Source organism: Grammomys surdaster, unplaced genomic scaffold, assembly GCF_004785775.1.
Source record: "Grammomys surdaster isolate TR1022 unplaced genomic scaffold, NIH_TR_1.0 165, whole genome shotgun sequence".
Taxonomy (NCBI): domain Eukaryota; kingdom Metazoa; phylum Chordata; class Mammalia; order Rodentia; family Muridae; genus Grammomys; species Grammomys surdaster.
Genome location: NW_021604613.1, coordinates 16,256,830 through 16,271,544, shown reverse-complemented (window position 1 = coordinate 16,271,544; position 14,715 = coordinate 16,256,830). Strand labels below are relative to the sequence as shown.

The following is a 14,715-nucleotide window of genomic DNA, read 5'->3' as shown; positions in this document are numbered from 1 at the left end:
ATTCTCTCTGTGCTTGTTAGTTAAGAGGATACCCCCCCACCCCGAATCTCTTTGTGAAACAAATAACCAGGCCTTCCTTAAACTTAGGAAAACTAGATTTTTTTTTCTATCAAGTGTGCTTGAGGGAGACAAAATCACGAGTTACAAGTTAGCATGAAGTTTGTTCTCCCTCCAGGATCGTGGCTGCACCCTGTGGACAAGTCCCACTTAACCACATGGTCTTCTGGAAGGGCTTTTGATATAAAGGGCACAGTCCCAGTGACACACGGACTTCATATTGAATGTCTCATTTACCTCCTATGTGACAGAGTCATTTGGGGAAATTTTTTATTATTAGGGATTTGCTACAGCTGGAGTAAATCTCCTTAGGAACGTCAGTGTTGTCAGGTTCATTTGTGAAGGGCTCAGAAGAGGCTCAGGAAGTTTGCGGCTTTGGAGTAAATGCAGGCTTTTTGCAGCCTCCAGTGTTTGTTTGATCAAGAAATCTGGGGTGCAGACTCGAGCTTCACCCCAAGGACAGTGGAACTGGATAAGTTGAAAGCTGCCCTCTCTCCCAACCTATTACTGCCTCCCAGAAGCCAACACGAAGCAGCTAACAGACGTCTTAACTACAGTGTTTGCATTTCATTATTCATAATCTCTCTCAAATGAAAAAATTCCTTTCGAAGCTTTAACACTACCTCTTCTTATTTTAGTTATTTATTTTTTCCTCTGAGCCAAAGTGGCCATCTTTACCTCATTCTTGTTTCCTTGCTCAGGCGGTCCCTGAGTACTTTCTTTCCTGTCAACGCATAGCTTGTGACATCTGCATGGGCAGCGTTTGTCTAGAGAATGCGTCCTCCTCTCTCTCAGCTTCAAAGTCTTTATTTCTTTGCCCCAAATCCACACTGGGGATGGGGAAGGCGGGAGTTGTCATCAAAAATATGGGCAGTGGAATTAATGTTCTGAGTCCAAGGGGGGCGGGGGGAGAAACAGTGGCGCTATGGCAAATATGGCAAACATGGAAAAATTCTCTGTGTGTTCATATCTCACTGTCCTAGTAGGTCACCCAGGCTAGGCTGGCTACTGCCAAAGGTACAGAAGACTCTTTCTGGCTAAGGTCCTTGTTTAGAACAGTTTAAGGTCTAGCCTGGGTCTTGTCTGCCTTTCTGGGTGCACGTATGTCTTTGAGAAGGGGTTTTATACCTAAGGCACAATCCTTAGGTCCCTATAAGGATCTCATCTCCAACCTCAGGATTTGGATTGACATAGGAATGCCTGCACCCGGGGAAGCAAGACTCTGGCAGACAGACATGGCCTCCCTTCACGTTGCTTACCTCACAGGTGTTTATGACACAGATGGAGAGTTTGCTCAACCCCTGGGCCCCTGCCCCTGCCCTTTCTTGTGTCTCTCACACTCATTAGCTCTGCTCATGGCTGGTTCTAATCTTTCAGGACTAAGTGCAAGCATCACTCCCAAGGCCTCTCCTGACTTTCTCTGTCAGGCGGCATACCCTCATTCGTTCATCCCCTTCTGGAGACGGTTAGCCTGTATACTAGTCTGTTTGCTTAGCCCTGTCTCTTGTACCAGGGAGGAAGCAGAATGAGGCCAGACTTGGCTCTTCATTGGCAGATTTGGGATATTTGGGGTCCTTGGCACAGGCACGGAACACTGTGTATTGAGGGAATAAATGGAGCCTGGATTTGCAGTTGGTGCTGTGTTAGGATGATGCTTTTCTCCTGGAGTGATGGGTCGGATCCTGGTGTACCTTCTGCCTTTGCGCCCGAACTCATCCACTGAGCTATTCTGGTTGTATGTGAAAACCTAAATGTTGCTTCGTGACACAAAGACATGAAATATAACATTTTGTGGAGAAGAAACATCTCAAATCCTGCTGACAGCATTTTCACTATTAGCGGCAAACAAATCAACTATAATTAAAATGCTGTCAGAGTGATTGGAGATTTTTCTCACACTTTCAAAGTTCCATATTTCATGAGTGGATTATCCAGGCCAGAGAATTTACCACCTCCCGGAGTGCCTTTCTTCCAGGAAGCTCAAAGACAGCTACAAACACTGTCTTATTAATCCTTACATTAAAACCTGCAGGGAAAACGGGAGGAAATGCCATCACAGTCACTTGCAGCTCCCAAAAAACTCCCAACAAAGAAGCTGCCTGAGACACACGGAGGCTGCAGGGCGGGTCTGCGCAATGTTGAGGTCTCTGGCAAACACAGGCCCAGAGCCAGGCCACCTGCTTCATTGGTCCAGCCTTTACAGAGAAATTGGCTTGCTGTCAGATTAGCTCTTTTTAAAGAAGTACATTTCATTTCCTTGAATTTCTAACTTCTATTGTTACCACTCATTTAGTAAGTAAATCAATGCAAAAATGACCATATTTTATTGAGTTATTACTATGGGGCTAGACCCCCAGTTTAGATGTTGTTTCATTTAACCCTAACTTACTTACATACTGGTCATGATCACCACTCATTTGGAGGAGCACAAATGGAGACTTAGGTTAACAGCCCAAGGTGGTGACCAGGAACGGTCAGGGGTAGGATTTGAACTCAGGTGACCTCACTGTGCCACACAGGTGTCATCTCCTTCCCCTTTCTTCACTGTCTGGAAACACCAGATTGCCATAGCACAAAAACAGGAGTGGGGCCAGGAGGGAAGCAACCTTCCCTCCTCAGGCTTCTACCAAATGGGCAGAAGTACGGAGCGACTTCTCAGAACCCTGCTCGTTTTTTCTCAGTCATTCTGATTAAACATAGCCTGCAGGACATGCCAAAATTAATAGACAGATCACCAGTGGGAACAAGGAGCAGATTTGAAATGCATGGCTTCAAGATTTGCCCAGTGGAAATGCAGCTCATGTGTTCAAATGGGATAACGCATTAATTTCTGTAAGCGCAGTATTTTTATAAGCGTGTGTACACCCGAATGTGAACATATGGCCCGCTGAGTGAGAAAATAGAATCCAGCGTATTTATAAGAGTTTCAAGTACCATCCATATATTCTAAAGTCCACAAATTTCCAATATGGTCCATGCAGGAGTTTCAGTGTAATTGTGCACTGAAGTTTTGTGTCTTATGCAGGCATATTTTACTAAGGAAGGGCTCTGTGACAAAACCCACCTGAAGTTACTACTACACATGTCCGGGAGAGCACTGGACTCTGGGAAGGAAGCTTTGTGGATAGAGGCAGTTAGTCCATGGCATTAGATACTAGTGAAACCACAGATAAGACGCCTACCCTCTCTCTGTTTCAGTTCTTCATCTATAAAATGGGAATAATAATACTCTAGCCTTGGAGCTGGTTAAAAAGACTGGAAAGGTACACTCAGGCCCAGCACAGTGCCAGATGCCTCAGAGAAGAAGGCTATTTTTATTATAGCCACCATGTTAATAAAACATGGTGGTGAGAGATGAGTTGCATACCTTCACATACATACACACACACACACACATCCCACAGAGCATCTTGAAGACACAGAAGATGATATGCAAACCCATAGCTACAGCCTAGCTACAGTCCTGGCGCTGCCAACGTTGAGGGTAGATTTCCACAAATCTACCTCTTACATAAATCCGTGTAGTTGAGTTGTTGAGATTTATTTCAGTCTTGAAGTTCTGAGCCTGGGATCTGGGCCCAGCATGCCAGGGATGGGTTCAAAGCCACTTATCTTCCATTTACTGGGTTTTGTTTGCTTGCTTTTAAACAGGATCTCATATCTCAGGCTGAATGCTCTGTGTAAGCAAGAATGGCCTTGATCTTCTTGCTTCTATCTCCTAAGTGCAGGGATTTCAAGTATGTTCTACCAAGTCCAGTTTATGTAGTATAGAGAACCCAGAAGCTCTGTGTGTTCTGGGCAAACATTCTACCAACTGGGCTACATCTTCAGTCAGAAAAGTTCTCTATCTATCTATCTATCTATCTATCTATCTATCTATCTATCTATCCATCACCTACCTACCCATCCATCATATATATCTATCCATCATATCTATCTATCTATCTATCTATCTATCCATCATCTATCTATCTATCTATCTATCTATCTATCTATCTATCTATCTATCTATCTATCTTTAAATGGTATTGGACTTAAACCCAGGGACTGAACACTAGAACACCCCACTACTACTGACTGATACTTCCAGTCCTCATTCTCTGTGTCTGTAGCAGTGAGGTACTCATCTTCTTGCCAGCCTGTTGAACCGAGGCACACAATTAGCTCAGGACATTGTTTGACACACAGCCAGTCCTCAGTGAGCAGATGTTGTCGCCACTGCCATTCCTGTCATTATTATCCATCTACTTCTAGAACCTCAGTGGTTCTAAGTCTAGGGTTGTTTGTGTCTGCACTAGGGCCCAGTGCCTTTTCCACAGCAGCTGTGTGCAGTTGTGCTCTCTTCCTTCATTTCTTCAAGCCACAAATCTCTGATGTTTGCAGCTTTTCGTCTGCAGTCTCCTCCAAGCCAGGGTCACCGCTCGTTAGGAGGGAGGAAATCTGAGCACCCAGCAAAGGAAGTATGCACAGAGAATAACCCAAAACAAACTGGAGGAATTATTCTAAAAAAACCTTGAAGGCAAGAAAGTGGAAACTGCAAATACCATCTATTTATAATCGCTTCTTGTTTTTCTGCAGAAGCCCCGGGATGATGTAGGGGTCCTGGGACCTCATTGTTCCTCAGGTTGTAGGCTGCCAAGAACCCTCTCAACGTGAGGAAGGAGGCTGCTCCAGACATGCTGTCTGATAAGTCTTGCTGTGGGCCACTTTCAGAAAATGAAGGGCACACAACAAAGCCACTGGCTCTCCTGCTCTGCCCTGAAGTTGCACACTGCTCCCCACACTGCCCTGGCTTCCCAGCTACATTCCTGAAGCCACAGATCTGTACCAGCAGGTACTCTGGAGGTTGCCTGGATGGAAAACATTAGCTTATGTAAGGAGTGATTTTAAGGCAACTGGTGAAGTTGAAGGCTTGGGCCTGGCTCTTTTCAGCGTGATTATCAGAGCTTCTTTTTTATGACTATAGAATCCTCATTCTTTAGCTTCAACTTCAAGAGCCCCTTGCTAGCGTTTTGTAATGACGCCAGAGTACTAAGTCAGCAACAAGGGCCCCTAGTTTATGTCCATCTTCTCCTCAGCGGCAGCAGTAGCAGCAACTCAAACTCTGATGTTGAAAGGAAAACCCAAAAGAGCCAAGACTTGCTAAGCTGTTTCATGCTGGCCCCGGTCTATCATGCTGTCCTGCCTTGGTTTGCCTCACCTCATAAATGGGCACGGAGCTCATCTCTTCACCTCTTGGGACCAACTAGGGGCATAAAGTAACTGATAGTCATTGAGGGGAAATCAGAACACGTCATCCTGGGCCCCTGGTGTGCTGGCAGCATCCCTCCACTTGGCTGAGAGAACAGCTCCCTCTGGGTAAGGAGCTCACTACCTCTGCCTCCCGAAGGAGCCAATTGTAAGAGAGAAATCACACCCTCCCTATCTGTCCGAAAAATGAAAGCCTGCTGGGAACAAGTGTGCCAGGCACCAGGGAACCAATCATCGTGTCAAAGTTCACTTGAGTTCTGGGGATGGGATCCCAGTTATTTCACTATGCCCCTGGCCTCGGTCACAAAACTTGGAAGACACTAGCGGTGTCTGAAAAATGTGCTATGAGGAATTCCAGGACAGGGGCAGCCTGGGAGCAGGTGGCAGACCCAGCAGCCAGATTTTGGATCCTGTTCTCTTGTCGTTTCAGGTTACAGAGAGCTTAGAGCTTCCCTGGCTCTAGGGGCAAACTTGTCACGACTGTGTGGAAAGCAACGGGCTGTGGAAATGACAGTTGCATACTACTGTCCAAGCAGGAAGGGGCCGTAGCCACGCCAGGGTGAAGATTCTGAATGTAGTCCTTGGTGATCAGTCAGCTGGAACTGCTTCCTCCTCTCAAAGTGCCACTTGGATGCTGTGCCCCGATATGCATCCTGAAACACTGTGGCGGCTCTCAGAGCAAAGCCAGACGGAGTCAGGAATGCAAGTCACACCCCTGGCCTTGCTTCCTGCATGGCGGAAATGTATGTGTTAAAATCCAGTGTTTGCTGGGCATGGAAGCAGCACTCAGGAATATAGGGTGCTGCTAAACTGAGTCTCACTGGACCATGAGGAAATATGTCTAGAAAGTGCACAATCTTCTATAAGAAGAGAAGCAGGTTGCAGGAAGTCTCCAAGCTAGATGGAAACAGTATGGGTTGTACCGTACCTAGAGGACTTTTATTTCTCTGGAAGCCGTAAGCAGGCCATTTGTTGTGTGTATGGGTCAGCTGGCTGGCTGGTCACCATAGTGTGATGACCAGTGGGTACCCTATAGTATGGAGAAGACGCTCGTGCTAGGGATGTACTGTAAGAGCCACATGTGGAAAAGAGGCTTGCTAAGAAGGGTACAATAAGGAAGACCCCCGGAAAAGAAGTCCATACCCCAGCATTTAACCTAGCAGCCTTCCCTGGGGTTGGATGGAGTCTTGTATCTGGCAGGAACTCAGTTTTCCAAGGAGACCCTCAAATAATAATAATAATAATAATAATAATAATAATAATAATAATACTTTCTTCCCTTCCTACAGTTCTCAGAGGATGACACACAGATAAATCACTTTGAACTTTCAGATGAAAGGTGTTCCATAAACCCCAGGTCTCATCAACTGTAATTGTTACCGTAATTATTTTAATGATGATAATGGGAGAAAAGGGGGTGGGACAGGAAGAAACCTCCTACCTCAAGACAAAGAAATCCTCTTCCACTTAAACCTGTGCCATGCTTTTTTCTGGTCCTAGGCTGTTTCCTTCTCTTTCAAACGGCCAATTCCTAGGTTGAAATATTATTTACTGCTTTCTTTTCCAATAAAACAATTATTTGTTCCACAGTTCTCCCTCTCACCCCCTCTCCGCCGTCTGGCTTGGCCCTGACAGCTCAGCTATGAACTGTTTACATGTCTCGCTCACCCGCCCAGAATCTGGTTCAGCTCCATTGACACTAAAGGCAGGGGCATTCTCTGTGTGTGAGGAATCAATTACTTCCGCTGACACTCCATTACTGGCCTTCACATCTTTGGATTCCAGATGGAGAGAAAAGGTGGAAGTGGTGGGGACCCAAAGAGGGTGGTGAGCCTGTGTGTGTGTGTGTGTGTGTGTGTGTGTGTGTGTGTGTGTGGTGTGGTATATGCCTGTGTGTGATCGTGGTATGTATATGTGTGTATGATGTGTGTTGGTTTGTATATGTGTGTGTGTTTGTGTGTGGTGGATGGTGTGTGTATATGGTGTGTTTGTATGTGTGTGTTGTATGTGTGTGCTGTATGCCTGTGTGTGTGTTTCTGTGTGGTGTGGTATGTATGTAGTGTGTGTTTGTGTGTGCTGTGGTGTGTATGGTATATATGGTGTGGTGTGTGTGTGTGTGTGTATGTTTATGTATAGTGTATGTGTGTCGTATAGTTTGTGTGTATATGTGGTATGTGTGATATGTATGGTGTGGTGTGTGTGTGTTTATGTATGGTGTGTGTGGTGTATGGTTTGTATGTATGTGGTGTTTGTGTGTGTGTGTGTGTGTATGTATGGTGTATGCCTGTGTGTACGTGTGGTATGTGTATGTGTGTGTGGTGTGGTATGTGTAGTTTGGTGTGCGTGTGTGTTTATGTGTAGTGTGTGGTATATGTAGTGTTTGTGTGTAGTGTGTGGTATGTGTGGTGTTTGTGTGGTGTGTGTGGTTTGTGTGTGTGTGTGTGTGTGTATAGGAGTCCAGGGGAGTAGAGGGCAGATGATGAGGGGCAGATGGAGACTATTGACAGAATCAGGCCTCTAGCTTGTCCTTTAGGACATAGAAAGACTTCTCTTTCCTTGACTGCCTTGCTGGCATCCACAAGTGACCTTGTGGTAGGAAGAGGCAAAGCAAGGCTGTAAAAAGAGGAAAGGAAAGGCTTGTGGGATTTTAAAGGAATCAGAGCCCAGTACGCCCTGTGTTGAACAGCAGGTGACTACTCTTAACACTTTGAAACAGGCATGTAGAGGCAGCTGAGGGCCATCTGGCTTCCAGTCCAGGCCTCCTGCAGTGCAGGTGTATTCTCCCAAAGCCTCAGTATGCTCTTCTGGTCAGTGGGAGTAATACTGGTCCTGAGCTCACAGCTTGCTATGGGAGATAAATGTAGGTAATATCTGATGCCTTTGAGAACACATGGATGTTTGCTATTGTCTAACAGCTTGGCTTCTAACATATAGAGCTGGAAAATTCAACAGTCCACGATGCTTGACTACATAGCCACAAGAAAGGCATTACACAATTGTGTGCTTTCTTTTACCATGTGGTCCTCTTGAACCCAAGCCAAACCTGGGTCTATTTCTTTCTTCTTTTCCTTAGTTTCTTAAAATTTAATTTTGACCCAGATAACTTATTTTTACAGGGATTTTCCTTCTAGGAAAAAATTTTGATTATGTAAATTGAATACTACCATCTATTCTGCAATCAAATGGGATGGGTTGTGAGCCAAAGGTCTCATAATGAAGAGCGCTTAGGAAGGTTTTGTGTTTTTTTTTCCTAAAAGACAAGACAAGGGCTGCATGTATATGTGATAATTTATCTAGGCATGAATGGAAAAAAATGGAATTAAGTTATCTCTTAAATATCTCTCATCAAGGTCTAAATCTTCTCACCAATAAGACAGACAACAAAGAGTGTGGGGTTTTTTTTTTTTTTTTACAGGCTCATGACTACAGGAAAACACAAATCCCTCTGTAGAAAAGACTAATGTCTTGACATGTTATCTCCCCTTCTATGCTTTATCCCCTCCACACCTTTATCTGTCTTACAGTCCCTCAGAATTTCTTAAAACAGCCTGTCGGTGTAATTAGATAGGAGAATTACACCGAGTTACATGGGGCGAGGTGCTGGCCCTCTGGGATCTCCAGGCTTCAAGAAGGTGCCAGGGTTGAGAGGCAGAGCAAGGGGGATCGTGTAGGATAAAATCTCAAGTGATTTTCTCAATCAGAAGACAAAATGCATTGTTAAGAAAGACAGCCACAGCAAAGCTCGCTTGCATGGACAGTGTTGAGATTGCAACATCGAATATTAAAAAACAAACAGCCAAAAATAACTGTTGTCCCAACTGCTCTTTAACCTTGGAAAGAGGAAGAGAAGACTCTGTGGGCTGTTGTTTCCCACTTCTTGGGTGAGCTGAAGTTGCTGGACAGGAGGGAGTCCTTGGTCAAGGTTGTTGAGGGCGGGTCAGCTGGTAGCTGGATTCTGGCTAATGTAGCTGGTCCTGCTATTGCACCAACTCCCAGAGGTGGGTCTGTTTCTGTCATTAGGAGGGTTGTTGCAATACAGAAAAATACTAATGCTCACCGGATCCTTGGAGAATGGGGATATTTCTGTGGTGGGCAGGCAGTAAATCTGTCACAATGTCATGAGTAATCAACCCAAGGGTCCCTCCTCCTGAGCCAGCACATGGCATCCTCTTGCACCACAGAGACTGGCTCTGTTTTGACTTCAGGGGATCCCAGCTGAAGCCACACCTCCAATTGGGTAATTTGATTTCTCAAAGAAAAGAAAAGGGATTTAGGGTCTGGATAGGAGTAAACTGATGAGGACTTAATCCAGATTCTTACCTGGACCTTGCTAGAACAAACCACACTCTCCATTACACTAAGGACATCTGGACATAGGGATCTAGGCTGAAGAGACATTACAATAGCGGGGAGGGCGGGGCATAGACTCCCTATAATCCCAGCTTTTCCTGCTTCCTGCTCTGGGTCCCTCTCCTAAGGAGATGGGGAAGTTGCCTGGCCAGGAAATAGAGCTAAGTAACATCAGCAGGCACCTTTTGCCAGGAAGAGGGTTTGTATCAAAAGTCACAAGGGCAATCTCTTCTTGCTCCTGCCCTTTCAGCACTCATAGGGAAGGAAATGGAGGTCATCCATGTTTATGACTGTACTTCCCAGAGCTACTGACAGTCCTCCCTTCAGGTTGTTCTGAGTGCTACCCTGTGCCTGGACCTCTAGCCACGCAATCCCCTTTTGCAAGCTGATTCCTCTAGGGTCAGTATAGACATTTCCGCTTCCAGGGAGCCTCCCAGGTCTTCCAGACCAGGCTGGATCTGGGTACTGTGGACTCAGATAACAGGCTCCCATCATGCCACAAACATGCAGTATGGGATAGGGGAAAGAAAACAGTATGAGATTAAAGAACGGCAGACTAGAAAGTAGGGTTCGAATCCCTTCCCAGCTCTTTCAGAGGGCAGGGCCTGAAGGCCACTTGCTTAAGCCCTCTGATAGCAAGATTCTTCATCTGTAGCGGAGGTCAGGGGAAGGGGTAGCCACTTCATATGCTTTCCTGACACTATTAAGACAAAGACAGAAAATATGCCAATCCACTGCCATGTTCAGAAGAACTGTGCCAGCTGGGACAGTTTGACCTCACTACCTCCTACTCTGGAGTCCCAAAATCTATCAGGTCAAAGGGTACAATTTACCAACTCCACGTATTTCCAAAACTGGCAATCAAGTTTGGCAATAAGTAGGTGCTTTTAAGCACTTCCTGGGCACAGAGTGAACAGCCTGTGGCCATTTGGCTGGTGACAGACCCAAGTCTGAGTGGTTAGTGACATGTATAGCCCAGATTCTATCATCTTTGTCGTTCCTTTGTAATCTTGGATGGAAGAATGGAAAAACCAGACCTGCCCGCCTTCCAACACAGTTCATATCACAGTTCATATCACGTATGCCTTGGCGAAATCAGTGGCAAGACATCAATGAAAGAAGTTTGTGCACACACCCACTGAGTTCTCTCCTGGGCTAGGTGCTACAGTTCATAGACAGGGTGTGTGGTCTGTGCCATTAGAGAGCTTACCCCTCAGAACGTGAGACTACCCCACTGCACTTGAATTGACAGTGTGATCAAGGTGGCTTGGAGCAGGAACAAGTAAAGGACAAGGAGACTGAGCCCTGGGAAACATGGGTAGGAAAAGAGGGACAGCGCATGCCATGGCCGCTCAGGGAGACTGCATACAGATGGAAAGCCATGTTTAGTTGTTGGGAATGTTGGCTGTTTATCGGGCACAGGGAAGTAGAGATTGCTTGACATGGAGGGACCAGATTACTGAGATCTGGTTTCTTTCCCCTGTTTAGCAACACGGTCAATTTATCAACCCAGGAATCTGCTACTTGTTTTAAGGGACAGACACATCTTCTAAGACTCAGAGGGCCCCTCTGTGGTAAGTAAACACAAGCACATTTTGTTTAGCTAAGACACTTGGCAAGAGGCCAAACACCCATGTCTAGCATGCAGGAGACTGAGAAGGTCGGGAGAAACAGGAGTCTAAACCAACGCTGAGAACTATGGGTGCTGTGCTATGCTCAGGCGGGGTGGGGGTCAGTCTTCAGACAGTCCTGACTCTGTCGTGGCCTTGGCTGAATGAAGCAAATTGGCTTGAATTTGCACTGACTTAGAGCTGAAGTCTTGAACCCCAGAACCTAATCTTTGGCATAGACAGCAAGGATCTTCTACAGCAAAATTGATACATAAAAAAAAATAAAAGCAAGTCAGAAGAGAGAGGCTGTATGATGAAGGATATTCATAACAAGAACTCATAGCAAGAAGTACGAGGAGAAAATAGTCTCTCGAGTTTCCCATGACACAGACGTTTAACGTGCTTGCTAAATTACTGTGATAACACAAACAAGGCACAGCAAAGTGCTTGTTACCATGGTTTGGGGGAAGGGGTAAGTGGAGGTCTTAAGACGTTTAAATGTGCAACAGAAATTCAAATGTAGACTGAGGAGGTGGCTTGGTGGTTAAGCTCTTGGAGAGGTCGCTAGCTTGGTTCACAGCACAATCATCCAAAAACTCAAAACTGTTTGTTAACTCCGGCTTCAGGGGAGCTGGCGCCCTCTCCTGAGCTCTGTCGGTACTGCATACAAGTGCCCACATCCTCAAGTGCAAATCAGATCCAGAGAGGGCATCAATTGGTCTTCATTGTGTATGAAGAAATGAAGTTTAGAATTACCATCCTAAATCATCAAGAACGAAGACTGACTCCCCTCAACGATTTTTGGCTTTGTTTAAGAAGTGCAGCACGTGATTTAAAATGTTCAGGACTTCCTCAGAGGTACTCCACCCAGAGAAACTGTTCAATGGGCTTCACTTTGATACTACGAATGAGGTGATTTTGTCATGAATCTATGTAGACTTACTTGTGAGGTGACCTAAGAAATGTAGCTTCCTAGTTTTCGAACTTCCCCAAAATATTTTCAAGATACTGCTAAGTACTTGTACTTCCAAGGAACTAGATCTTGATTTTAGTTGCCTTTGATTGGGCCTCTACAATGGTGTGTGTGTGTGTGTCATATACACAGCACGCCTGCTTGAAGACTGGTCAATAAGTTGTATAGGATGGCATGTTGATGAATGTTTTTAAGACTGCATACAGTTCAAAGTTTAGAAATGGAAAAATACTCAGCCTTGTGTGTATGTTTCTAAAACCATAACACTGAACCCTCTGGCTGATGACTCAAGCGAATGGCCTCTCTCTGTCTGCCAAGGCAGCAGCCTCCTGGTATCTTCAGCTCCCAGGGGGATGAAGTACTTCTTTCTGTTTGCCCAGACAGCCCTGAGTCCTGTCTTTTTGTCCCTTGACACAGGTAGCTGCCAATGCCACAGCGGCCTTTGCTTCTGCCTGTAGCTGCTACCCAGTCCCCAGGACAGCATGCTGGTGTTTAGGGTTTGGCTCCCTGTGGATAGCCTAAGGGAGAAGGCAGGCAGAACTAAGAGAAAGGGTGGCTTTGGATTGCACTGGCACAGAACGGCTGACTCTTGTGAGTGAAATTTTCCAAGCAGACAGCAAGCTTCAGTGGAACAAAATGAACAAGCAGTGGTCAGGAACAGATCTGTCTGGGGTTTCCTCAGTAACAGCCTTGACCTTCAGGGTGTAGACTTTAAGGTACAGAGAGGAAAAGGCTTAGGTACTACAGACCAGAATGATCCTCCCTATAATATATGGCCCTGGTCTTATGTGAGAGGGCCATTTTTATAGTTCATTTCATGTACACAAAACAGAAGAGACAATGTGGCCAGGCACGTAGGCTGTGCCCTTCGTTTCCTCTTTCTTCTCTAAGCTGTTGCTCACTCAGAGATGGGTGGCGAAGGCAATTTTCTGTTGGGAGAGGTGTCTGCTTCATAAGCTTCAAGGTAAACAATTTAGTGTGCCCCCAAAATGCAAAGAAAGAGGAGACTGATTTCCTTTGATTGTGAGTGTTATCAAGAGAAAAAAAAAAGTGCATCGTGGAAGGGGAGTCAAAAAAAGTATAAGAACAAGAAAAAACCTTCCAGGATTTAATGAGATGAAGTGTTCCTTTCTCAAGAAAGTAAAGTGAGGCAAGCCTCTTATTCTGCTTGCAAATGATCATGGGAGAGAGGCTGAGGGACCAGATACTGCCTTCTAAGTATAAAAATTAATGAGAGAGATGGAGGATGGGGACAGTGAGAACTGAGAGAGGGTAAGTGGGCCTAGAAGAGTCTTGCCGACAATTTGACACTGGGGGAAATAGATTCCAGAAAGATTGTCTTTCTGACCCCTGTGACCTCTTCGGTTGGAGCCAGCAGCAAGGATGGGAGTATAGAGGAAAACAGGAAGCTAGTTAGGAAGGGCTGAAGGGCTGGGAAGAGAGCCTGTAACTTGCCTGTTTCCTCCCTTCAGACTACAGCAGGGGTGAGGTTTGTGTCTTTCTGCTCCACACTAAGTTCTCCCAACCCCGGGGGCTGGATCCTGGGGCTGGAGTGTGCTTCCCTAGCCTTTTACTCTACACAATATATTTGGAGCTTTACTCATTGCCATCTGAATCCAACCTTCTAAAAAACTGGGCCCTTTCCCCCTGTCATCGTGAATATCCATAAAATGGCCTCTTAGCAATTTCCCCCCGAGATTTCGCTAGGATCAGCAGAACCGAATTTGGCCCTCCATCCAGAGAGGTGCTTAGTCAAGTTCCTCTGAGCTCACTCTCCAGCACCCTGTGCATTATGCTTCAGTTGACCCCAACCTTCTGCAGCTTAGCCAAAGACTCCGGGACCCAAAAATCCTTTTACAGAGCTGTTCTAACCCAAACTCTTTGTAAACTTCGCTGCTGGGGAAGTGGAATCCTGGGATGCTGAGTCAATGTGTCTAGTGTGTCTGTGTAAGACAGACAAAGGAGGAACTGATGTGCTATGTCATCCAGGCAGCCAAGACTGGCCCTGGAAGTAGAAACCTCATCCTGTGACTCTTAGTCACATGCAGTATCCATCCGGGAAACTCTTTGGTTTTCAGCACAGACTACCTCCTGTTAGAAGGAAACCATTCTGTAGGTGCAAAGTGGTCCTGGGAGTATAATAATGACAACAGTTCATCAGGCCTCCGAGTCTAGTGCTAGTTACAGAGGAGCCTTGAGTCCATCAGAGGAAGTGCTGGTCTGGACTGAAGCCTGTTCTACATTAGAGGCCAGGAGTGTCGCCTGCTCTCTTATATCTGTCCCCCAGCTATCCCATTACTAATTACCCAGGACTCCCAATGCCTTGGTCACAGGAATGCTCAGAGTTCTTAGGTGTCATGTGGACCCTGAACACTCACCAGAACTTATGATAAAAAGACTAAAATGGTCATTGCCATATTCTTTTCTGAACTGAACACTTTCACTTTTGATTCATGAGGAAAACACAAAGGACAG

At 45.7% G+C, this 14,715-nt stretch overlaps 1 protein-coding gene across 3 annotated transcripts in view; it reads right to left on the bottom strand.

The window, feature by feature from the left end:
- Positions 1–14,715, bottom strand: part of Nrp2 (neuropilin 2) — a 113,967-nt gene that overhangs the window by 82,566 nt on the left and 16,686 nt on the right. The window lies entirely within an intron of this gene.